This window comes from Tiliqua scincoides, chromosome 7 (assembly GCF_035046505.1).
Source record: "Tiliqua scincoides isolate rTilSci1 chromosome 7, rTilSci1.hap2, whole genome shotgun sequence".
NCBI classification, from domain to species: domain Eukaryota; kingdom Metazoa; phylum Chordata; class Lepidosauria; order Squamata; family Scincidae; genus Tiliqua; species Tiliqua scincoides.
In genome coordinates this window covers 7909665-7936048 of record NC_089827.1, presented here as the reverse complement: position 1 = coordinate 7936048, position 26384 = coordinate 7909665, and the positions used below count along the sequence as shown (strand labels likewise).

At 44.7% G+C, this 26384-nt stretch overlaps 1 protein-coding gene and 1 pseudogene across 2 annotated transcripts in view; one reads left to right on the top strand and one right to left on the bottom strand.

Moving 5' to 3' along the window:
* PLXNB2 (plexin B2) overlaps positions 1–26384 on the top strand; it is a 364491-nt gene that overhangs the window by 207359 nt on the left and 130748 nt on the right. The window lies entirely within an intron of this gene.
* On the bottom strand, positions 16716–16837 carry LOC136657718 (5S ribosomal RNA; annotated as a pseudogene).

Sequence of the window (26384 nt, the reverse complement as noted above, 5' to 3'; positions counted from 1 at the left end):
GGCCTAGCTGTGGCCAGTTTTAAACTTCAGTTTAGCTAAAATGTGCATTGTGAAGGAGAGAGTGACTCATCCACTGGGTTCTTTCAACATCTTGAAGCAGCCTCATCTCTGTTCGGAAGATCAGTAAAATTCAGCATGGTAGTCTGAGAACTTTCATCTTTTAAAACAGAGAAATATGCAAAAGTGATCTTCGTAATAAACTTTTGAATATCCCTTGCTACAGATATTGTGTGAGATCCATGAGGAATATACCCTCAGTTGATTGTGCAAATGCAAAGTAGAAAAGTGACATTAAGTAAAGAACTGCCTGCAGTCAGGCAGTGACTAATTGGGGCGAAGGTTAAAAAGTTCCCTTGGCTAATGGGAATGAAACAGGTAGGACAGTATTTTTTTTAGTACATTACTAACTAAAAAGACTTGGAAGAATCTAGAGCCGTCCTTCCTGCATGATTAACCTTTAGAGTTGAAGACCTGGGCCCAGTACTTAAAATTGCATACAGAGAGTAAAAAGGAGGAAGGGTGGGGATTGAATTGCTACTCAAGTCTCTGTGTTCTGGGCAGTGAGATGATATGGTGACAAAGTGGCTGTCTGATGAGAGATGCATATTTGTGGGTTTATGCTCATCTCAGGGTTCTGTGGAATGGGGGCATCTGCAAGAATCTGGTGTAGATCTTGGCTGAAACAGAAGTCAGTGGATTTTAACTGGCCTTAACCTTGCTTGCTTCCAGCTTAAACGGGATATGTGTATACAGGGTCTTATGTCTGAATTTCTGAAATATGGGTCATGGCCTCTCCCTCCCCCCCCCTCCATTTGCCATATGTATATTCCATATTTCAACTGCAATTGCCCCAAAGGCTGTGCCCCCTCCCAGCAGTTTAGCCACGGCAGGTGACTTCAGAAAATTATTAGGAATTTTTTGAACCATTTTATAAGTGTTCAGGCAGGAGAGAACAATATGTTCTGTTAATTTATTCTGGTTTTTATGACTGAATTTTTTTTTTCAAGTTGTTTAAAAGAATTGAGAAGATGGAAATAAGGGTAAAATGATTTTTCCCCCGCATCAAATGAAGATTTGCAAATTAACTTGTCAACAAGTTGATACCTTGTATCACTTGTCAACAAGACTGATATAATGTTGGAACAGATGTTTTATAATTCCCCAGTTTTTTTTTCCCCTGAGGAAACCATGACTGCCAAAGGGCAACGCCTATTCTTGCAGCTACATACAGGCTGAATTTGGTTGTGTGAATACACCGATGAGCTCAAGTGTGACACTTCAGAGGAATAAGCCAAATTACATAAAGCAATTTCAGTAAATTAGTGTAACAGTTCCAAAATATCTTTACTCTGTGACCCACCCTGTTGTCTGCTGTGAGCCATAGCCCACAACTAGCTGTCACGCCACAGGCTGTTATGGGGCATAACACGCACATTCTGCTTCTGGGTCATACCAATGTGCAACTCGCTTCATTGTCCACATCATGCCTCATTGGAAGGCTTTTAGAAGTAGCTATATGTGGGTCGCAACTCATTGTGGGGTCACAATCTGTTTTTGGTGAGTCGATGCTCTGCTGTGATCAGGAAACCACACGGCGTGCTGGTGTGATGTGCAGCCAAAGGGGGGGTTGTGCCAGCACACAAGTGGCTTCTGGTTGTGCCCCATAATGCCCTGCAGTGTCCTGGGTACGTTGGGCCCACGATCCACCAAAAATCGGGTCATGACCCACAGTTTGGGGAAAGCTGAATTAATACAAATTCAGTCATGTTGTTGTTGCATGCAAATGATGGAAAGAATTTTTTTTTTGTCCCAGACATTCTATATTGAGTTATTTGTGGTGTAATGGAAGCCCTGTCTTTTACTTTAAGTTGCATATGGGTGTGGAGGACAGCAGGATCCCACCCTCTTTGATTCAGTCTCTGAGTAGTTTGCATTCAGTAGAAAGTGTGCAAGGTGTATAGAAGATGTACTGCTGTACATGGGTCCTGATTGTATGGAAGAGCCAATGTACACAGGTAGTTGTACATATGTGTATAGGTTGTACATATGTAGAACATCTTTCACTGCATGGAACAGAACCAGAGGAATGATCCTGTTCCCCAATTCTGACTTGACAGAATGCTCATGTGGACAACTCAAAGAGTTGAGTTGCTTTTCCTAAAAAGCAATCACGCTTCCTATCACGCTTTTCCTAAAAAAAAATAATGAACACAACTTACCGTAATAAAATATAACATAAAAACATAAAACACATAACATAGTAAATACTTTAAATGTTGGCAACCTTCAGTCTCGAAAGACTCTGGTATCGCGCTCTGAAAGGTGGTTCTGGAACAGCGTCTAGTGTGGCTGAAAAGGCCAATTCGGGAGTGACAATCCCTTCCACACCGGGAGCAAGTGCAGTCTGTCCCTGGTCTGTCTCCCTGGCTATGGGCCTTCCTTCTTTGCCTCTTTGCCTCAGACTGTTGGCCAAGTGTCTCTTCAAACTGGGAAAGGCCATGCTGCACAGCCTGCCTCCAAGCAGGCCGCTCAGAGGCCAGGGTTTCCCACTTGTTGAAGTCCACTCCTAAGGCCTTCAGATCCCTCTTGCAGATGTCCTTGTATCGCAGCTGTGGTCTACCTGTAGGGCGCTTTCCTTGCACAAGTTCTCCATAGAGGAGATCCTTTGGGATCCGGCCATCATCCATTCTCACGACATGACCGAGCCAACGCAGGCATCTCTGTTTCAGCAGTGAATACATGCTAGGGATTCCAGCACGTTCCAGGACTGTGTTGTTTGGAACTTTGTCCTGCCAGGTGATGCCGAGAATGCGTCGGAGGCAGCGCATGTGGAAAGCGTTCAGTTTCCTCTCCTGTTGTGAGCGAAGAGTCCATGACTCGCTGCAGTACAGAAGTGTACTCAGGATGCAAGCTCTGTAGACCTGGATCTTGATATGTTCCGCCAGCTTCTTGTTGGACCAGACTCTCTTTGTGAGTCTGGAACTCTTTGCCGACGATGCAGCTTTCACTACCCACTCTGCCAAAGATCTCCAGCAGCTCATGGATCGTTTTAGCAAGGCCTGCCAAGATTTTGGAGTGACGATCAGCCTGAAGAAAACACAGGTCATGGTTCAGGATGTGGACTCACCTCCCTGCATTACAATCTCTGCACATGATCTGGAGGTTGTCCATGACTTTGTGTACCTTGGCTCAACGATCTCCGAAATACTTTAAAACCAACACAGTAAATAGGTAGTTAAACAGCAGCCAGCAATAAAACTTAATCAAGTACCTAGCTTTTGGTTTAAAAACCTAGCACAGTAAAGAGAAGTCAGATAGCAGTCCCACAAACATGATAGCCCAACATAAGCCCAGCCCCCCATCCTCCCCAAAAGCCTTATGAAATCTGGATATTTTGTGCAAATCCCCATGTGGCCACTGAACTCTGAAAGTCTGGGATGGAACACCATCTTTCAGCATGCTCTGTGTCATGGGCTGAGGTTTAAAAGCAGTGGTTTCCAACCTGTGGTCCACGAGACCCTGAACAGTGGTCCGTCATTTCTTGGGGAGAAAAAAATCACCTTTGATCACTTCCAGCATTTCACTAAGCAAGCACTTCCCCACACAGAGGGTGGAGTATGGACTACCCACAGTCACAACTTCCTTGTCTCACTGAGGGTTCCCCCATGGACTGCCAAATGTCATTGTATTTTTGTGTGTGCAGGGAGGTGGGAGGGGTTGCATGCTGTCCATGATGATTCCAATTTTTGCCTTAGTGGTCCATGGGCTCCTAAAAGTTGGAACCACTGTTTTAAAGGAACAGCTTCCTACATGGTTTCTTCAGCTCCTTCAAAGAATATAACTTAATCAGTAGAGGGAATTTTTCATGAATAGGGAAACTGAAGAAGTCATTAAAATATCGATTTAAGCCTGTATGTTTTAGCTGAATAGTTCTAGCTGAATAGTTACCCCTGCAGGGAATATACTGCTAGACAATAGTTTGGTGACGTTTATGCTGCTCATGTTTGCTTTCTTAATATCACTCTTATTTTAGCACAGCCGCTCAGTTTCTCAGCCATACAGTTTTTTCCCCCTGAATAACATCTTCCCGGCTTCCTTTTTGCATTGGTGTCATTTATCTGTCCTGCCCCAGTTTGCTCTGAATTTCTCAAGGGATCAACGTTCTGGAGATCACCATGGCAACATTTAGAAAAATGTATGCTGCAGACTTGAAGCTTCCTTGCTGGTTATCCCTGGGAGAGCTCTTGATGATCTGCGGGCTAATAGAGGAGGGAAGGAGGAAGAGGGGGTAAAAGGTAAGCTAACCGTGGTTGGCATTTTCGCATATAAATTTTGGGGACCCTGGTGTAATGGCAGTTCTGTATTGCAAAGCAGGCACCAGCCCACACTCATGAGAATTGATGGCTAGCTGTTCTTGAAGCTTGGTTCTGAAAACTCCATTAGCACAAAATGTGCATGGAACTACAAACAACCTGATTTGGGTATGTATGTTTATCCAAAGCACTAAACACATGAAAATAAATTTTAATAAGTCTTGGCTTTCCAAAAATATACTTGGTAAAATAGATGTCAAAAATACACTTTGTGAAACAGCATGGAAAACTGGAAGTCAATGTTAAGTTTGACAGCGGAGCAAAACAAGAGCTGCAGCAGTAATAGTGAGCGATGCTTCCAAAATGAGAGGTAGAAAGAGTTCAAGAAAGGCCTTGGTGAGTGTCAAAAAAAATCATATAGGCTGCAGTCCTTTGTGCACAAAGGTATGCACAAGTCTCATTGGTTTTATTTCTGTGCTAAAAATTCACAGTTGTGCAATTGAATAAATCGTGCAGATCCAGCAACTTTGCAGAACTTGTCTCTGATGTGATTGCTTTATTTCAGCTGCAAAATTTGCATTAATGTGAACTTTTTTTGCATCACTCGACACCCTCTCTCCTGCACTCTGTTCCAAACCAGAGAAAGGATCCATTTGGGACCTCCTAGAACACTATAGGGAAAGTAACAGAGCAGGAACACACAGGTGGATGAAGGGACTTTGCATGCATAAGTTAACTGTGGAGTTGTATAAGGTTTTGAGGATACTGGTTAAATGACAATCAGTACTGGTGTACAGTATGGTGTACTGGCTGAGAGGCATGAGTTGTGAATTGGGCGTTCTCCTGCTTGAATTTTGTCTCTGCTATGACAGCAGTAGTTGACCTTAGGCAAACCAGCCTCAGCTATTCAGCTGCAATATGGGGATAATGCTTGGGCTTACGTGCTTTACAGAGTTGTTGTAAGGTCTGCATCAAGACAATGCATGTAAAAGGTTTCCTACACTGAACAAGTGCTACACAGATGCTAAGTGTTACGTTAGCATTGTGCAGTGCTCAAACGTGAGCTGCATCTTGCGGATGAAGTTTTCCTTATTGCTAGCTATTGAAAGTCCCATTTAACTGATCTGAAGCTTCTGATGGTTGAGCAGATTCAATTTTATATGCTTCTTGGTGTGCCCATTGCAGTCATAAGGGTTCTGCAACCATTAGCAGAAGCCCATAGGTGCAGGAGGCGGCTCCATGTATGCTACTGCTGTCAAAGGAACATGGTGAGGCCGCCACAGGCTGATGGAAATTGGATTACTGCCCTCAGTTACTCATGTGATGCTGCATTGCTCCCTTAGTCCAGGGTGTCAAACATAAGACCTGCGGACCACATGCGGCCTGTGGAAGCTCTTTATCCAGCCTGCATGATAGTTGGGCTCTCCTACCACCGCCATTAGCTGCTGAGCTGCAAAGTGACGCATTGGCAGAAGCTCCACTGCTGAAAGGGAGGTGCTGGGCCGCAATTATCGTGAGTTCCACCCTTTCAGCAGTGCTTGGGCTCTCCCAGCATCTCCTTTCAGCAGCGTCACCTCTGCTGAGGTGCTGGGAGGGAGAGATAGGAGGATGCTTCAGAAGCTGATGAACAATATAGGATCAGAGGCAGACCAAGGAGGGTGATAGAGGGAGAAGCTTCCGTTGTGCTGGAAGAGCTCCATTATCCCATGGATCACCCATTCAGCAACACCACTTCTGCTGAGGCATGACTTTAGCAGAGCACCTCTCAGCTACTGAGCTATGAAGTTGATGCCTAAGCAGGTGGCACTGCCAAAATGGCAGCCTGCATGATAATTGGGCTCTCTCATATCTTGAAAATATCAGGATGATCAAGGTTTGCCTCTTTTCTCTTCTGTCATTTGCAGCTCATGAGTTCCTAGGTGAGAACAAAGTACTTATTTCTGGCCATTGCCTGCTTATTGATGCCACTTCCTGCTTAATGACCTCACTTCTGGCTCTCAGCAGGTGCCATGAACGCTATTTGGCCCACTGTATGAAATGCGTTTCACTCCTGCTTTAGTCTCTAGCATGGCAGGATTTTGTGAATGCCACATAGCAGCTCTGTGTGAGTTTGTGCCATCTGTTTTAAGCCATAAAAGCCACTTGGATACTTTGGTGCCTTGTAACAATAACTACTTAAAGACTTGAAATCTAAGGAATCCTCTTTATAAGCAAGAAGTGGTTAAGGAACACTGATTTAATAACCCATTTCCCTGCTTGAGTGCTTATTGAATACTTCACTTCATAGGCTGACGCATGAATCATCCTCTGTCATTTAAAAGAAGGCAACAGTTAACCACTGGATTTCTTCCCAGAAAGGAATAGACTTGGGAATATATATATATATATATATATATATATATATATATATATATATATATATATATATATATATATATATATATATATATATATATATATATAAACGGGGGGGGAAGAGAGAGAGAGAGACTAGAATTGCCAGATGTTTTCAGAGTTTGGACCTAGAAACAACCTCTGGCTCAATGTCATTCACGAGTGCTGAGGGATACAAACTTCAGTGTGACCAGGTCAGAATCTCTTCTGCCAGATGCCTACTTCGAAAATTGTTCTCTAGAAATTGAATTAACTATACAAGTCAGACCCCGGTATCCACGACTTTCCCCATGGACACCAAAATCAGCGGATACCAGGGTCCAAGTTTAGAGAATAACAGTAAAACCAAAAAAGGTGCAAAAATCAGAGCTCCTACCATTTGGCAGCAAAACCTTGCCTTTTCCAAGCTTGAGAAGGGTTTTGGAGGAGGAGCAAGCAACCTCAGCGCAACCTGGATCTATAAAAGCTTCTCAGCTGGCATCCTTGGTAAGTTCAATCCATGAATGCCGGATCCTTGGATACTGGGGTCCAACTGTATCACTGTCCTTACTTTTTATTGGAATTTAAACAAAAGTATCGATAAATGTCGCTTGATAGTGATAACCTAACACAAATGCATAGAGGTTCTCCTTCTGAACATTAGAAGTCTCCTCTGTTGCATTTCATTGTTGATACTGTAGTCAAAGAAAGGTGTGATACAGTGGGATAAACAAATCCTTTGTTAAATGCATCTTTGAGCACTGGAAGGTCCAGGTATTTTTTTTTTTTTTTAGATGAGTAAATTATTATATACCAATTCTATTTTCAGTTCCATTATAGGCTCATGATTTTTACTAGACTGCATGCTGGACCAAGGGATTATTAAATACATTTCGTTTTGGAGAAATTGGCATGTGGTGACTTCTGTCACCCCGTGCATTGAAGGGTGGTCTGTAAATTACTCCTACTTGAAAATCCCCCAATCAACACATTCAGAGGAAACCTTGGGTTTGAACTGTTCCATTTGATGTGTTAACTTGGAAGATGTTGCGCAGATGAACTGATGAAATCACTGCATGTGTATGTTACCACCACCTACGATTAATTGGTCCTTCTCTCTTAGAATAATAAATCTGCTTTATTCTGTGAAATACTCCTTTCTTCCTTCATGCTAGCCAGGCTTTAGTGTAAATGTACAATTCTAGCCCTCTTTTTCCCCACAATTTCCCTGTATTTTTCCCGTGTCTTGGATCCAGCAAATATGGAGTCTGAAAAGAATAAACCAGTAGGCAACATTTTCAAGCACAATGAAAAGTAACTGGATCTCCAGCTGTGCACGCAAAAAAAGAGGTAGGAGAGGTAAAAGAAATTTCTCCTAAAATTGGTCTCCTTCGTGAGGCTTTTATAGCACCACAATCACACATTCAAAAATAATTGTTCTATAATTGTGCCTCATTTTGGCAGCATGAAATGTCAAACCTAACACAGCAAATCAATTTCTAGCCTCCTGTGTGAAAAGCAAAAGCCACTGTACTGTTAGTAAACTGCAAAGAGTGAGGTTCCCTTCTATAGAAGAAAATAGTGGTTGGATAATTTTCATAAATTAAAGGGAGAGAAAGCAGACATTTCTCAGGTCACAAGTTAAGGGAAAGACTGTTTTTAGTTCGGAAAGGCTCCTCTATTAATACATGGCGGTGAAAGGAGTAGGAGGTGGAAGCAGCCAAATGGGATCCTGATTTAATTGTATTACGTTTTGGGTTTGGCAGCTGTTAAGCAATTGTTTGCAGAAATTAAATCATTTCAAAGCAGCTCCCAGAAATATAACTTGCTAGTTACAAGTAGCGAGAGGAACTTTGGAATTCATGGTTGGAGGTGAGGAGACAGCCTGCTGCCCAAGGAAATCACCCCATCCTCTGGTTGAGTTCAAGAAAATGGAATGTTTTCAACGTATCAATTCAGTTAACGCTGTGCTTGCGACTTTAAATTGCACGGCATGTTGACAATGTTCTTAGTATCCTTGTTCCCACAGGTAGATAGGTAGGAAGGATATAGTAGAAATGGAAAAAAAATTATTTACCCAGCATGTAATTAATCTGTGGAACTCCTTGCCACAGGATGTGGTGATGGTGTCTGGCTTAGATGCCTTTAAAAGGGAAATGAACAGATTTATAAATGGGAAGAAGTCCATCATGGGTTACAAACCATGATGTGTGCATAATATTCAATCCAAAGAAATTACAAACATTTCAGTTCATGTTGTATCAAAGGTTGTGATGCTGTCAGGAGTTTTTTGCGAATCCAATTTCAAAATGTGTACCTCTTGAGTTGTATGTATTGTTACAGAGTGACTAAGATGATTACTGAGCTGGGGCACCTTCCTTATGAGGAAAGGCTACTGCGTTTGGGCCTCTTCAGCCTAGAAAGGAGACTCCTGAGGGGGGACATGATTGAGACATACAAAATTATGCAGGGGATGGACAGAGTGGATAGAGAGCTGCTCTTTACACTCTCACATAACACCAGAACCAGGGGACATCCACTAAAATTGAGTGTTGGGAGAGTTAGGAGACACAAAAGAAAATATTTCTTTACTTGGCATGTGGTTGGTCTATGGAACTCCTTGCCACAGGATGTGGTGACGGCATCCGGCCTGGATGCCTTTAGAAGGGGATTGGACAAGTTTCTGGAGGAAAAATCCATTACGGGTTACAAGCCATGATGTGTATGTGCAACCTCCTGATTTTAGAAATGGGGTGTGTCAGAAAGCCAGATGCAAGGGAGGGCACCAGGATACAGGTATCTTATTATCTGGTGTGCTCCCTGGGGCATTTGGTGGGCCGCTGTGAGATACAGGAAGCTGGACTAGATGGGCCTATGGCCTGATCCAGTGGGCTGTTCTGATGTTCTTAACTACAATTCCCAGGAAGCCTTGCAGGTCTCTTGTTATTTGGTGTGCTCCCTGGGGCATTTGGTGTGCCGCTGTGAGATACAGGAAGCTGGACTAGATGGGCCTATGGCCTGATCCAGTGGGGCTGTTCTTATGTTCTTACGTTCTTAACCTTCTGTTTCGAGAAGCAGGCTACCTCAGACATGCCAGATGCAAGGGAGTGGCAACAAAATACAGGTATCTTGTTGTCTTGTGTGCTCCCCGAGGTAGCTAGAGGCCCACTGTGAAATACAGGAAGTTGGACTAGATGGGCCTTTGGCCTGACGCAGCAGGGGGGTTCTTATGTTGTATTTATCAGTTGTGCGCGTGTTTGCCAGCCTTCTCATGATGTATTCAGATTTGATGAACTCAGATTGGGCTAAAGTATCTGCTTGCAGAAGAGCAGCAGAGTCTCTGTTACATCCCTGTGCAGAGATCAACAGTAGTGCAAATGTGAGAGCATACATGAGAGAAGTGGAACAGTTGTACAAAATGGTGCCCCGTGTGCCCCCTTGAGTACCCTGAAGAAGCTTATCTGTTGCAGGGACTGGAAAGAGGGGCAGTAAAGGTTTGGATCCTGCTGGAGTGAAAAGGATTTGAAATTTACGTACCGACTATATCAGTGTCCTTTGTGTCTGTGGACACCGTCACTATTTGAGAACAATGGAAAACTCTTGATGGAAAACAAGAGAGAGTTTGTTAGTCTACTCATAATATGCATATTGAAATGGTTGCAAAGCTGTGACCTTGCCTATTGATCAGGGCCGGCTCATCCATGAGGCCAATTGAAGCAGAGGCAGCAGATTTGAAGAAGGGTGTCCGTCTCTATCTGCTGACTTGCCTCCAATACCCCTCCTCCTTCTTCCACGTCCTGGATTGAGAAGGGAGGAGAGGAAGAGTAAAGATGGAGGGGAAGGGAGAGCTAAGCTAGGACACTGGAGAGTTGGAGGAGCAGAAGTTGGCACATCGCTGGATAAGGGCAATGGTTTCCAGACTGTGAGCTGTAGTTCCCTGGGGAGCCGCGGAAACCAACCAGGGGATTGTGAAAAACTCGTTGCCCTATGCAATGTATAGGTCTGTAGCCCTAGCAGGGAGCCACGGCCAGTGGCCCAGTAGGTCAAGGGAGCTGCCTGTTGACAGAGTTTGGGAACCGCTGGAACAGTGCCACCTCCAGTGTCAGAAGATGTTGGGTCGTCCCCGCTAGTGATCAAGTGTGGCCAGAGGATTTGGAGGGTAGGACTTGCTTAAAAGCAGTTTAAAAGCAGCTTCTATGGCAGCCTTGCATGAGCTACTAAGAAGAAAAGCAAAGTACAGGGGGACCCAGTATCCGCAAATTCAGTTATACACAGATCTGGTCTGCGGGACCCTCTGGGGTTTCCCTGGGCCTCCTAATGCCTTATAAAGCATTAAAAACATCACTTCCCGTTTCATAGAGAAACGGGAAGTGACGCTGTGTAAGCTCTTGGGCTCCATCTGACATTTGCAGCCTTTTCTGGGTCAGAGGATCCTCCGAAGGTGAGGATAGCAAAGCTCTCCATGGCTGCAGAGAGTAGGGACAAGAGTTCGTCTGTAATTGTGGTTTCATTTAATCATGAGGGTTTCCAGAACGGAACAACCGTGGGTACTGGGGCACGCCTGTAGTGTGCTGTTTATGAGACTGTCAGAAATTAGTTCTGGTATTGTGTTAAGATTCTGTACAATTTCTTGTGTTCCATTTGGGTACGCTAGGGAGGTGTACAAAAAGGCATATTTCAGCCTCATGATTTCATTGTACCGTATTAACTTTGCAACCTTGTTATAGTGAAATACGCCACCATTATTGTGTAAGGCACATTTAATTAATGGAAATGGCTGCAGGCCGATTAACAACAAGCTTCCAAACAGTTAAGTAAAGAAATGAGTGCACATTAGCTATTGCAACAAGCAGTTCACTGGCGTCAAAGAAGATAAAATGCTTGGATGTTTGAGCATCTTCTTACTGCTAGTAAGAGAGGAAAATTCTGCCCTCAGGACCACAAGTCACTTGTGCATGTACAGAATCATCTCCTCCTCTTGTGATTTACTTTTAAGTCAGGCTTGATGCCTTACGTGATTTTTTTTGTTTGATTTTGCAGAATATTTGTGTCATTAGTAATGAACTCAAAGATCATTCCAAGATCATTCAAATGCAAGGTTCTTGTCTTTTAACCCTATCAAATGAAAAACAATTGTGTTCAGGAATGGTTTTCCCAGCCACCAATATGGTTATTGCTTTCAGCTGGCAAGTATCCTTACGCAAACTTTGTTGACAACCTTCAGTCTCGAAAGACTATGGTATCGCGCTCTGAAAGGTGGTTCTGGAACAGCGTCTTGTGTGGCTGAAAAGGCCGATTCGGGAGTGACAATCCCTTCCACACCGGGAGCAAGTGCAGTCTGTCCCTGGTGTGTCTCCCTGGCTATGGGCCTTCCTTCTTTGCCTCTTTGCCTCAGACTGTTGGCCGAGTGTCTCTTCAAACTGGGAAAGGCCATGCTGCACAGCCTGCCTCCAAGCGGGCCGCTCAGAGGCCAGGGTTTCCCACTTGCTGAGGTCCACTCCTAAGGCCTTCAGATCCCTCTTGCAGATGTCCTTGTATCGCAGCTGTGGTCTACCTGTAGGGTGCTTTCCTTGCACAAGTTCTCCATAGAGCAGATCCTTTGGGATCCGGCCATCATCCATTCACACGACATGACCAAGCCAACGCAGGCATCTGTTTCAGCAGTGCATACATGCTAGGGATTCCAGCACATTCCAGGACTGTGTTGTTTGGAACTTTGTCCTGCCAGGTGATGCCGAGGATGTGTCGGAGGCAGCGCATGTGGAAAGCGTTCAGTTTCCTCTCCTGTTGTGAGCGAAGAGTCCATGACTCGCTGCAGTACAGAAGTGTACTCAGGATGCAAGCTCTGTAGACCTGGATCTTGGTATGTTCTGTCAGCTTCTTGTTGGACCAGACTCTCTTTGCTAGTCTGGAAAACGTGGTAGCTGCTTTACCAATGCGTTTGTTTAGCTCGGTATCGAGAGAAAGAGTGTCATCTGGTTAATCTCATGCCTCTCTCTCTCTCACTCTGCTCATTAAGTTCAAATTTTAATGGTGCAGTGTGGGACCTCATTATCCACTGATGTAACTCACCACTGTTACACATGCACATATGCAAATCATGTATCATTAGTTTTTTTCTAATAAGTAGTCAGTGTCTATTATTTCCAAAATCGATTAAATGAAAGTCCTTTAAATAAAGGGCTCACTGTACTCTTTAAAAGCAGCAGCAGAGGATAAAACAGCTAATGGTCTGAATTCAAAAACCTGGGTAAACAAAATGATTTTGCCTGCTACCGAAGCACATTAGAGTCGGTAGCAGGCATATGGGCCTTGGGAGAACATTCCAAAGTCATGTGCAATTGCTGAGAAGGCCCACTACAGGTAGAACCACTGATTTGACACACCACTGATAACGGAGTCCACCTTTAAATGCCTTGTAAGAAGGGGGGGGGAAGCACCAAAATCCAATTTCCTATCTTCGCACTGTTAAATAATTGTAATTCATTCTATTAGATTCCACTGTTCACCCACTCTGTTGGTTGAATGTGATATAGTGTCTATACCTTTGCATTCTGGAGTGACAATGAAAGAGCAAGAAACCTGGAAGCTTTTCTTTAATCTTCCAGGGGTTCCAGAACGGAACCCCAGTGGATAATGAGGCCCAACCTGTAATTCCTGCATGTGCTTTGGGTAACTGCTCTACAGTGAACATCTTGTGACATTTCCACATTATTGGGAAGACTTGGTAGCCCTTCTAACGAATTAAAATGAGTGGTTTGGAGGTTTGGGTGGTGATTTATCCAAGAAAGGAAATTAAATGAATCCAAGACAATGTTATATAACGTCTGTGGATAATGGAATTCGCAGTGGAGACTCACTGGGTGCCATCTGGAGGCCAGAGGGCATCCACCTAACTATTAAAGCAAGGGAGCACTTTGGAGCAACTGGTTATAAGGTTTGCTCTGGATTTGGGAAAAGTGAAGCAACTATTTTTTTTTTGTTAGCTCCTGAGTGGGATTCAAGTTTTGTTCTAATAATAAAATGATAGGCTACACTGGTATAGTAAGCCTCATTGTTGAGATGTCCTACCCTGGTCCCTAGATGTGATCATACCACCATGGAATGAAGGGCAGGCCAACTCTACGGAAGGCCAACTTTCATTTTCTTGAAGGCTGCTATTTTTCTAAGCGATGATCTGAAGGCACAAAAGGCTGCTTGATCATATCAACCACCTTCCGTATGAATGTTTAGCTTATTTATTTATAGATCAGATATTCTGGATGTTCCTAATTAAGTAAAGAGCCCACTTAACTTCTCAAAAATGTGTGCGCATTTGAGTGGCTGGGCCAGGTGCCAGCTGTGTTAATTACCTTCTGCCTATTGAAAAAAAAACCTTCCTTTTACTTAATTAGATAGTGCTCTGTCCCAAAAGTGCAATGTAGGTTTACTAGCATGGGGGGGGGGCGAATACTGGTATTTTCTACCATGCTGCACTTTGAATAAAGTGAAATTATTTCTATAAATAGTGCATCACCATTTACCATTCTGTAAATCATTGTCTTTACAAGACATAAATCACATAGCAGGAAAATTACACTTAAACAAAGGCTGATTAATAAAGAGCTGAGAAGTTATCAGGCTGACAAGTCTGCTAGGAAAGTTGTCATACTGAACCACTAGAGCAAGCAAATTTCGAGGCAGTTCAATTCAGAGAGGTGTTTGTTAAACGAATTTGTGTAGATAAAAGTTTGGTTCTGTAACAGGTGAAGAAACTTGCAAGTAAGTGTGGGATACTTGTGGGTAGACTGTTGAGCGGAAGGATGTGGACTCTGCAGATCTTGTCGCCTCTTAGATATGAAATCTCACGGGGGGGCGCTTGGACAAGTTGAGGAACAATGAACTTGCTTTGAGCTCATTGGAGGAAGAGCAGAATGAGTAGTATAATTAATCTATCCTTTCATGATACAAGGGGACAGGCCGCAGTGTGGGGTTCATGAAAATGGCCGAGTGGAGCTCCCAGCTTGGCCAGGTGGTCACAAGCTGCAATTTCCGATCTGGCTGCAGACTCATTGGAGGTCTCGCGAGAGCTCAGGGGAGTAGTGTGACCAGAAGGGGCAGGACTGCTCGCTGCAGCAGCAGTACTCAAATGGAACCAGGCAGATGAGGTGAGTGGTCACACTCTCAAGTGCAGCTGCGGCAACTTGAGTTGAATCACTGGAGGCCACAGCCATAAGAACATAAGAACAGCCCCACTGGATCAGGCCATAGGCCCATCTAGTCCAGCTTCCTGTGTCTCACAGCGGCCCACCAACTGCCCAAGGGAGCACACCAGATAACAAGAGACCTGCAAGGCTTCCTGGGAATTGTAGTTAAGAACATAAGAACAGCCCCACTGGAGCAGGCCATAGGCCCTTCTAGTCCAGCTTCCTGTATCTCACAGCGGCCCACCAACTGCCCAAGGGAGCACACCAGATAACAAGAGACCTCATCCTGGTGCCCTCCCTTGCGTCTGGCATTCTGACATAGCCCATTTCTAAAATCAGGAGGTTGCGCATACACATCATGGCTTGTACCCCGTAATAGATTTTTCCTCCAGAAACTTGTCCAATCCCCTTTCAAAGGCGTCCAGGCCAGATGCCATCACCACATTCTGTGGCAAGGAGTTCCACAGACCAACCACACGCTGAGTAAAGAAATATTTTCTTTTGTCTCTCCTAACTCTCCCAACACAAAATTTTAGTGGATGTCCCCTGGTTCTGGTTCTGGTTATGTGAGAGTGTAAAGAGCATCTCTCTATCCACTTTATCCTTCCCATGCATAATTTTGTATGTCTCAATCATGTCCCCCCTCAGGCGTCTCTTTTCTAGGCTGAAGAGGTCCAAACGCCGTAGCCTTTCCTCATAAGGAAGGTTCCCCAGCCCAGTAATCATCTTAGTCGCTCTCTTTTGCACCTTTTCCATTTCCACTACGTCTTTTTTGAGATGCGGCGACCAGAACTGGACACAATACTCCAGCTGTGGCCTTACCATCGATTTGTACAACGGCATTATAATATTAGCCGTTTTGTTCTCAGTACCTTTTCTAATGATCCCAAGCATAGAATTGGCCTTCTTCACTGCCGCCGCACATTGGGTCGACACTTTCATCGGCTTGTCCACCACCACCCCAAGATCTCTCTCCTGATCTGTCACAGACAGCTCAGAACCCATTAGCCTATATGTGAAGTTTTGATTTTTTGCCCCAATGTGCATCACCTTACACTTACTTTGAAGCGCATCTGCCATTTTGCTGCCCATTCTGCAAGTTTGGAGAGACCCTTCTGGAGCTCCTCACAATCACTTCTGGTCTTCACCACTCGGAAAAGTTTGGTGTCGTCTGCAAACTTAGCCACCTCACTGCTCAACACGTCATTTATGCAGAGGTTGAAGAACACCGGTCCCAGGACAGATCCTTGGGGCACACCGCTTTTCACCTCTCTCCATTGTGAAAATTGCCCACTGACACCCACTCTCTGCTTCCTGGCCTCCAACCAGTTCTCAATCCACAAGAGGACCTGTCCTCTAATTCCCTGACTGTGGAGTTTTTTCAATAGCCTTTGGCGAGGGACCGTGTCAAACGCCTTCTGAAAGTCCAGATATATAATGTCCACGGGTTCTCCCGTATCCACATGCCTGTAGACCTTTTCAAAGAATTTTATAAGGTTCGTGAGGCAAGACTTACCCTTACAGAAGCCAAGCTGATTCTCTCTCAGCCTTGCCCATACCCTGCCCTTTCCTTTGCTCTGAAGGGAAGAAAAAGTGACCCTGATCTATGGAAGCTGGATCTGGACATGGGGGCACCAGGGAAGCAGCCTGGCTGGGTGCCCCACAGCCCAACCTCAGGTACCCCAGATCCAGGGAGAGCCTGGGTGGAGCAGCCGCGCCAGCAACAGCCCCTTTGATTACTGGGTCTGGTTGGCCCCTGCCCTCCAAGGGAGGGAGATTGGCCCAAGGCAGCCTTCCTCCAGGAGCCAATGGTTGGCAACCTTCAGTCTCGAAAGACGGTATAAGCCTACAGCACCCGGTATTCCCAGGCGGTCTCCCATCCAAGTACTAACCAGGCCTGACCCTGCTTAGCTTCCGAGATCAGACAAGATCAGGCATGTGCAGGGTAACAGTTGCTCCCCTGACATATCTATCTGGCCTACACATGCCATGTTGAAGGGATTCCCTTCAAGAAAAAGCTGGCTTATATTTTAGAAAGTATGAAGCTTGCATGACTTTCACTTGTTTGGTTACGGCAATGCTAGGGTTTGGTGGCTCGGGTACAGTTTGGAACAGCATTCCAACTAAACAAAGCTATTTTTAATCTAAGTATAGGGTTTGTTTGTTTAATTACTTAGCTGTCGACTTGCATTCCCTTGGTCTTGCACCATGTCTAACAATGGCCTGTTGTGGAATCAGTGATTCCTTAGATGAGTGTATCACAATGTTGGCTTCTAAGCAGATGGGAAAAAATCCACCCTTCTAGTCATGGTTGTGCCGTCAAGTGCAAAATGACAGGATTGAGCAAGGTGCCCTTGTTTTGGCCTGAGCAATAACCTATCTAATCAAAAGGTTAACAGTGTTTAATATTAAACCACCCACTGTTGAACTCGGTGATTTTTGCAAAAGGAATTGCAGTTTTGAAATCCACTCTCCAAAAACAGACTTGATTGGGGTCTGAGGTAGTTGAAGTCTTAATTATTAATATTGCTGTTTTTATCAGAATCTAATTATAAGGTTTTAAAAAGCCATGAGAGTAATGTACAGGCTGTTCCCATGCTGTGTCTTTGTGATAGGCTGTTCCTGGATAGACATAATTCCCTTGTCTTTTATCTCTGAGACTAGAAACACAAGTGATTCTGTTTTTCTCATTACACCTTCCTCTGTGAACCGGTGATACGCCTGTCTTTGTTCTGTGTCATCCAGACTTGCTCACACCAAAGTAATAACATTATGCATTTGCTCTGACAATGAAGGGTAGGCTCAGGACATGCTGGTGAGAATTTGTGGGGAATGATTGGATCCTGTTGGATTGGATCCAGGTTCCTGTTGCATTTCCTGAATATGCACAAAGGAGGAGGTGTTGAAAATGCGTAGCTTCTATATATCTGGGCATTGTATCCAGGGAATCCACTGTGCTAAACTGCTGTTAGTAACTAACTGTTAGTAACTAGCATACCTAGAAAGAGAAGAATAGTGTCAAGTAGAGCTGGCTTTAGCCTGATTCCACCCTGCCCTGCACCGGGGGGGGGAGAACACATTGCTGCAGAGAGCGGGCTGTCTGCAGCTGCCACTTCAAATGGAGGCAGGTCTCCATGTAAAGACTGGTTTGGTGAGTGGAGCTTTCATGTGACCTGCCTGCCCCTGAATTTGAAAGTGTCAAAATCAGCCCCCTAGAGCAGTTGGAGACTTGAATCGAGTCCCAAGTCTCCACCCCCCCCCTTGTCTTATGTGAACAACAATAATGGCAGCTGTCACAATTCATCCAGAGCTGTTTTGTTTTTTTTAATCATTTTGACTCAAGTCTGAGTCTTTTTGAAAAGCGAGTCGAGCCCCGGAAATGGCAAAAAAAGCAACAGACTCGAGTCTATTTGAGTCTTTTCATTTTTAGGGTAAAACCCCCAAGTCAGTGCCCAAGTTTTTGACACCTGTGACTCAATAAGCTGCAAATTGAGACTGTGCCATTAAAATGGTAGGTATGGCACATTTTTGCAGAGATGTAGGTCTTTCATATATTCTTAGTTCTATGCCTAATGGCTTTAGTTTTGATGGTGATTAGCTTTATGATCTGTTGCTCAAGGACTGTGTGTCTGGATATGAATATCCTTAATAATAGGTAAGAATAATGCCCACCCCATCCATTAAGTAAATCTATACTATAATATTGTTGCCACTTTAAAAGCTCTACTATAGGACAAATTAGTGTTTGGAAATGAGTTGAAAGAAAAGGCGCAGAGGTTCAATCGCTCTATTGTGCAAGAGGAATTGGTGAGGCTAAAAATGACTGCACTTTACTAACCAAGTATCCAGGCCACATTCTTTGTCTGCCACCCTGATTCTTTACCCGTAGAGTAGCAATATCCCTACGCCAGCATTTTTTTTTTTGCCCTTCTTATTTGCTCAGCCTTTGAATTAACAGAATATCTCCATTTTCTGATCACATTAACAATATCAAATGACAGGGTACACTGCTGGAATAAAATCCTGTTGATTACAGATGGTAATGGAGTGCTAATGTGGAGATCAAGCCACAGGTAATGGCAGTTACTTGACATGGAATTCCCAAAGCTAGATGGTAGCAAATATTTCAGACTCAGACGGATTGATTATCATACAAAACATGCTGTCGGAAAGGGCAACTGGTGCTACTCCCTGGGCATCTCTGTGGTTCAGTAGCTGAGTCACATTCCCCTAGTTTTTTCCCCCCTCTATCATGTCTAAATTTAGGATAGAAGTTACTTTTTATATTTTTCCTTCAACATTTGCTGCAAGGCTTCTGTCTTTCTTAGCATCCAGAATTGGACCAAGGCCTGTCGAAGCGTCTCCCGCCTCAGTAGGAGGTGGTGCGATTTGAATAAAATACATACAGCACCAGAGGTGGGCGTGTCACTTTCTAGCTCATGAAGTGTAGCTCTTTCCTGACTTGGCTACCAAAGTCGACAGCAGCAATCTGTCTTGTGTTGAGACATCTGCCGCACTGAGCAACAAGTGCGGTTCGCTGAAATGTAAATCCAGCGCTTGTCTGGCCTTCAGCCTAGTTTCATGCAAGGCACTTCCTGTCTAGGGAGACATCCTGGTTTCTCTCCACTTGTTCATTAAAATTCTCACACCACTGTCAACTTGCATGGTGTCAGTCGAACCATTTTAGGAAATATAAGGTGTTGGTATATTCCAAGATCGTATTTTTTTAAAATCCACACTATGAAGATATATAGGTTGAATACTCTTTATCTGAAATGCTTGGGACCAGAAGGCCTGTAGCCAGGGAGACACACCACGGACAGACTGCACTTGCTCCCAGCGTGGAAGGGATTATCACTTCCGAATCGGCCTTTTCAGCCACACTAGAGGCTGTGCCAGAACCACCATTCAGAGCGCGATACCAGAGTCTTTCGAGACTGAAGGTTGCCAACTGTGGGACCAGAAGTGTTTTGAGTATCGGGATTTTTTGTATTTTTGAATATTTGCATATTTATAAAGAGATGTGGGTGAATCTGGGCATGCTCAGGAAAAAAATATATCGCAGCTGAAGGTGGGTCTTCGTTTCTTTGTGAATGCAGAATAAATTGTTTACAACTGTTTTGACTGCAACCCATGACATGAGATCAGGTGTGGAATTTGAGCAACATGCTGATGTTCAAAAAGTTTTGGATTTTGGAGCATTTCAGATTAGGGATGCTCAACCTGTATATTACTGATTTACAGCCCTGTCCTATCCAGCATAGGAGCAACAGTACTAAATGTCTATTGCTGGATCCTGTGCTGGATCTGAGCAGGCTGGAGTTCCAACAGGACATTCATCCCCTTACCATGAGCAGTGCACCAAGCTGCTCAATGGGGTTTCTCGAGTCTGTGCCAGCAGTGGCCCTATGTTGGCCTTCTGAGCCTGACACAGGGGATAAGATTTGGTGGAAGAAGACTCTGCTAGTCCTATCCCCTCCTGGGCCTGTCCCTCCTTTCGCTCCACTGTCTCTCTACCCTCCCCACCCAGGAATGCCTCCCCTGTGCCCTCCTGTTCTGCTTGGCGCTTACCTCTGCTCTGCCGGTGGCCGGGGCTTCATCTACGGCGTCAACAGGGCAACCCAGGCCTCCCTGCCAACACAGCTTGTTCATCAGGTGACGCAAATGTGCCTTATGGCACATTTGTGACATGCAGTTTCATTGGTGGGGTGCCACTGGATTGGGCTGCACGAAACAGAACAAACGTTGTGGTGTTACATGGGAATTTACTCGGGTTGTGTTTTGTTCCATGCTGATTATTTACTTGAAAATTCATTCAGATATCTGTAAAATGTATCATTTACCTGAGAGGAATTTCAGGTCAGGCCTCATCCTTTTCTGTATAATCATCTTGCTGGAAGTGTCCAAATCTTCTTTTGTCTGCATACTCAAAACCTTCTATCAGATGTTTCTTGAACTAGGTGGGAGAGGTGTCATTGCAGTTTGATTCTGAGAAAAAATCCCTACCATCTCTGTGGAAAACAAAATATAGATAAAAATACCCTTATGAAATCAAAATTGAACAGCCACAAGAATCACATGAGAACATTTAAACCAAATGGCAAGAGTCACATCTTTTGTGGTTGTTAGTAACACCAATTATGTGTTTTCACTTGACCCTTCTGAGTTTCTGGTTGACTTGTGGTATCACAGTTTCAGTGACATTCTTGTTTATGCAGCATATAATCTATCTCCTTTCATCAGAGCTGCTTATATTTCATAAAAGAGCACAGTTTTGCATTCAGTGCAGAATTTGTTACTCTGAAACCCTATGTGTGTATTGAATCTAGTTTCTAGGTCTTATTGGCTGTCAAGAGAGGCTTGCAAAGTGTAGGAGTGTGCTTCACAAAACCTTCGAGCCAAATCAGGAGAGGGTCTGAGTAGAATTTTCAGTGGTTTGGGGATGGATCTTTAGGTCTTTGCCCTTTCTGATATCAAGTAAAAATAGAAAGTTATGCAAAACATAGATGCTTTTAAAACTACAGTATACGTATACAGGTTTCAGAAACTGCCTCTTTATTGGTGCAGAATCTGGCCCACCTTATTACAGAACTTATTTTTCACTGTAGAATGCAAATGCCCTTCCCTTTAATGGTCTTGCACTATACTTAATCATAAGAATTGACTAATACATAAGTGTGCACAGGACACACGTGCACATTCAGTTACATTGCATAAAGGCTAAACAGACAGATTAAAGTAAATGAAAGAGCTCTGAGTGCATTTTTCTCTTCACGAAATTAGATCAACATGCCAAGTTGGCTGATCTAAGGTAGACTCGTTTTATGCATAAAAATTAGAGCAATTTCAAATTGATTCAGTTTTGTGAAACACACAACTGCTTGTAGCCACTAAATATTTCAAGAATGCCTCCCAAATAGCTCCTTTTCCTCTGAAGACTTAAAAAGACTGTATAACTTGGGCTACAAGAGGCAGCATACCAATTTTCTCTTGATTTTAACAAACTGTGGAGCAAAAAAAACATAAAATAATGTCTTGAAACAGTTGCTTGTGAATAACTTCATCCTCCTCTCAGAATGGTTTGCAACTCGGCGGGAATTAGCCTTGGTGCCAAGTAAGTGCTCCAGATTAACTTGACATGAGCCTTTCTGCTCAATCATAATAAGGGCCTGTGCTGGTGGAATGCCACAGCAGAAGGTTCATATGCGCTGACAGGTAGGCTGGAGTCGACAGTTGTTGGGGGGACTGGTTGGCAACCTTCAGTCTCGAAAGACTATGGTAGAAGCCTACAGCACCCGGTATTCCCTGGCGGTCTCCCATCCAAGTACTAACCAGGCCTGACCCTGCTTAGCTTCCGAGATCATGGTATAAGCCTCCAGCACCCGGTATTCCCAGGCGGTCTCCCATCCAAGTACTAACCAGGCCTGACCCTGCTTAGCTTCCGAGATCATGGTATAAGCCTACAGCACCCGGTATTCCCAGGCGGTCTCCCACCCAAGTACTAACCAGGCCTGACCCTGCTTAGCTTCCGAGATCATGGTATAAGCCTACAGCACCCGGTATTCCCAGGCGGTCTCCCATCCAAGTACTAACCAGGCCTGACCCTGCTTAGCTTCCGAGATCATGGTATAAGCCTACAGCACCCGGTATTCCCAGGCGGTCTCCCATCCAAGTACTAACCAGGCCTGACCCTGCTTAGCTTCCGAGATCATGGTATAAGCCTCCAGCACCCGGTATTCCCAGGCGGTCTCCCACCCAAGTACTAACCAGGCCTGACCCTGCTTAGCTTCCGAGATCATGGTATAAGCCTACAGCACCCGGTATTCCCTGGCGGTCTCCCATCCAAGTACTAACCAGGCCTGACCCTGCTTAGCTTCAGAGATCAGACAAGATCGGGAGATAGTGTTCAGTATAGGGAGATGGTTGGCAACCTTCAGTCTCGAAAGACTATGGTAGAAGCCTACAGCACCCGGTATTCCCTGGCGGTCTCCCATCCAAGTACTAACCAGGCCTGACCCTGCTTTGCTTCAGAGATCAGACAAGATCGGGAGATAGTGTTCAGTATAGGGAGATGGTTGGCAACCTTCAGTCTCGAAAGACTATGGTATAAGCCTACAGCACCTGATATTCTCAGGCCGTCTCCCATCCAAGTACTAACCAGGCCTGACCCTGCTTAGCTTCCCAGCTCAGACAAGATCAGGGATGTGCGGGGGGACTGCCAGCACAGGTATGTCAAGCATGGGGAGGGGGTTGAATGGTGCAGAGGAAGGCTGTGGGCAGTGACGGATGGGGGGGGTAGGTGGATCAGGCCCAGGAAGGGGCAGGATTGGTGACACTGGCTTGTGCTATATCCAAAACCCCTTCCTATATCCAAAAGCCCACCAGCATGGATCATCAAAGACTTGCACCAGCGATGTTACTGGCACAGGTCCGAGTTAACCCATTGCAGCCGCTAGGGCTTATCCTTGGGCAAGGGAGCAAATGTCCACTTACCCCAGGGAAACCTCAATCAACTGGAAAACCCCAGCAGGATGCAGCATTGCCCATGAATTTACATTGCAATGGGTTGTTAATCTGAATACCAGTATCATTGTTGGCATCCTTCAGTCTCGGAAGACTATGGTGTCACGCTCTGAATGGTGGTCCTGGAACAGAGTGTCCTCTCCAGTGCGCAAAGCCTGGGTAAAGTAGGTATGGAGGACAGGCTGTTACCCATGCAGCAAATCCCCCCTCTCCACGTCGCTGAAATGGTCCAATGGAAAGGCAGAGGCCAATACGGTTGGTTCCAGCGGCGTCGCAGGAGTTGCCAGAACATGACTGTGTTCAGCCATGAACTGCCTCAGGGACTCTGGCTCCAGATTTTGCCTCGAGGTTGACTCCTGAAGCCTTTTCCATAACTGGATGTAGCCACAATGCAGTGGAGGTTTGGGATCAGAGTTTTCCTTCTCTCAGAATACCAGCAAGTGCAACACATTCCGTATCCCTGCCTACATGTATATACACACATGCATACTGATGTGCCTTCTTATCCTCGGGGATTCCATTCCAGAACCTCCTGCAGATAGCTGAAACCATGGATGCGGGCGAACACTCATCCCTGTGGCCTGGACCCTCCAGAGTCAAGGGGAGCCTGGCTCCCCTCCCCTCTGGAGGGGTTTCTGAGCTCAGCAGAGACCATGGGCATCCATACACGACCTCTGATGGGATCAGACTAAGCTCAGCAGCTCAAAACGTGACTTCTGGTTTCACAAAGAAACTGGAAATCATGTTTTTAAAGCCCTCTGGGGCTTCCACGGTCCTCGTAATGCTTTATAAGGCATGAAAAACATCTGTGGCCTCTGCTGAGCTCAGAGGCACCCCTGGAGGCGAGGGGAGCAGAGCTCCCCTCGCCTCCAGGGGAACGCATGTGCAGGGGGCCCGCAGACCCAATCGGCAAATACCTGAATCTGCAGATATGGGATCCACCACTATGGGGGGCATCCTTTATATGATTTCTGGCATTTGAATTAAGTACCTAATTCATTTGGAGCATTTATCTCTCACAGACAGAAGGTTACATTTCTGTTTTGTATCTCTCTGTTTGTAAGAGATAAATTAATTGCCCCACCAAAAATATGGCATGTCAGTGACTGAATTCATTCAGCTTCAAGTTTCAGAATGAAGTCTTGAAATGACTTACAAGTCCAATCAATGGCTTCAGTTGTGTGTGGTAGATGCTAACCAAAATGCACATAGCTGTCTGCAGTGGGGTGATTAGATTCTTCTAATAAAAATAAAAGTATTACGCTTCATTTTAAATGTTATAGTAACACCTGTAAGAAGTACATGCACCATAGTAGATTCCACTCATATTACAGTGATGCCATCCAGGGAATTGTTTCAGAGCATCTTTAAACACTACAAACAATTGCTGCCTGTCACTTATGGCTTCTTGGGTAGTAAACTGGTGGCATGCACTTGAATCATCTAGAGGAGAACTTGCATAGAACAGATGCAAACATAGAGCAGTGAACAGGTCTGTCTCTTAAAGGAGACGTGACTCGTGAGTAGACGTGGAGAGGAGCCGCTGGCAGGCTTCTCTCCCGTCCACACATCCCTGGGAGTGAGCCCTGTTGACTCTACTGGGGCTTTTCCCCTGTTTTTGCACTGGTATGTATGGAGATCTGCCCCCCCCCCAACTTCCATCTGTTGGTTCTGTGTGCAAGGGGTTTTGCACTGGTCTTGCTGTGATGTCTATATAGAGATCTTCCCTCCCCCGCACCTTTCCCCTGTTTTTGCACTGGTCTGTATAGAGATCTGCTCCCCCCCCCACTTGTATTGGAATCGAGGAAGATCTAGTGAGGAGGTAGATGTGGTGTCAGAGTGTGCTGCACAGTGTGTGCATCCAGCAGAGTGTGCTGCACAGCTGTAGCCGCTTGAAGGCAATAGGGCCCTCAGGGATATAAGAGCACCTGAGGCAGGAAGGGCTCCACTTATTTACGAGTGTGAGCCAGCCTTTTCCTACATGAAGATCATTAAGTCCAAGTACCGTTCCACCATGACTGATGAACATTTGGAAGTGTGCTTGAGGCTGGCTGTCAGCAGCTACTGTCCGGACTATGCATCCTTGGCTGATTCACTTCAGTGCAAGTCATCAAAGTAAACTCAAGTAATTACAAAAAATGTTTATAGTTAATTATGTTGTATTGTGCAATATTGGCTCATGCTGTTATGCAAGGTACACCAACATACATTGTACACATAAATGTTATATGTTATGATGGCGCGAACATTGTAAAAAAACTCTGGTAGATCTCCGGGCCTTGCTGGGTTTCAAAGTAGCTCTCTAGCCAAAAAAGTGTGAGCACCCCTGCTTTTGGCTATCTTTTATGAGATGCTGAAGGAAAGCTTATGAACACTGACAGAAGTGCACATGTCGGAAACCTAGAACTTTTCATCAAATTAATCATTCCAAGAGCCTGCAGGCTCTTAATATTTTCCCTATGTTGGCATGTATTTATTCTGTCCAGGCTGTTATGGTACCTTGAAGTGGATAGTATTTAAAAGGCTAAACGCACTTCCTGCTTCTCGGGGAAAGCATTGTTAGACTTCACAGCAAAGCAGGTTCTTCTGCACAAGGGGAATCCTAACAATACTGTCCAGTATTGTATAATATAAATAACTATTGGTTGCTTTTAGGGGTTTATATGGATTTTTGCACCTTATTTAAAATAATAATAATGCTCAAATAAAAACAGGATGTATCAGTTTAAATTATAACTATACTGAGGGGTCATTCTTACACTTAAAATTTGCATGAATCACTCAGCTTTGTAGACGGCTACAACTGTACATACAAAATATTAAATGTGTTTTGATTGCATTGTATTGTTGGCATCCTTCAGTCTCGGAAGACTATGGTGTCACGCTCTGAATGGTGGTTCTGGAACAGAGTGTCCTCTCCAGTGCGTGAAGCCTGGGTAAAGTAGGTATGGAGGATAGGCTGTTACCCATGCAGCAAATCCCCCCTCTC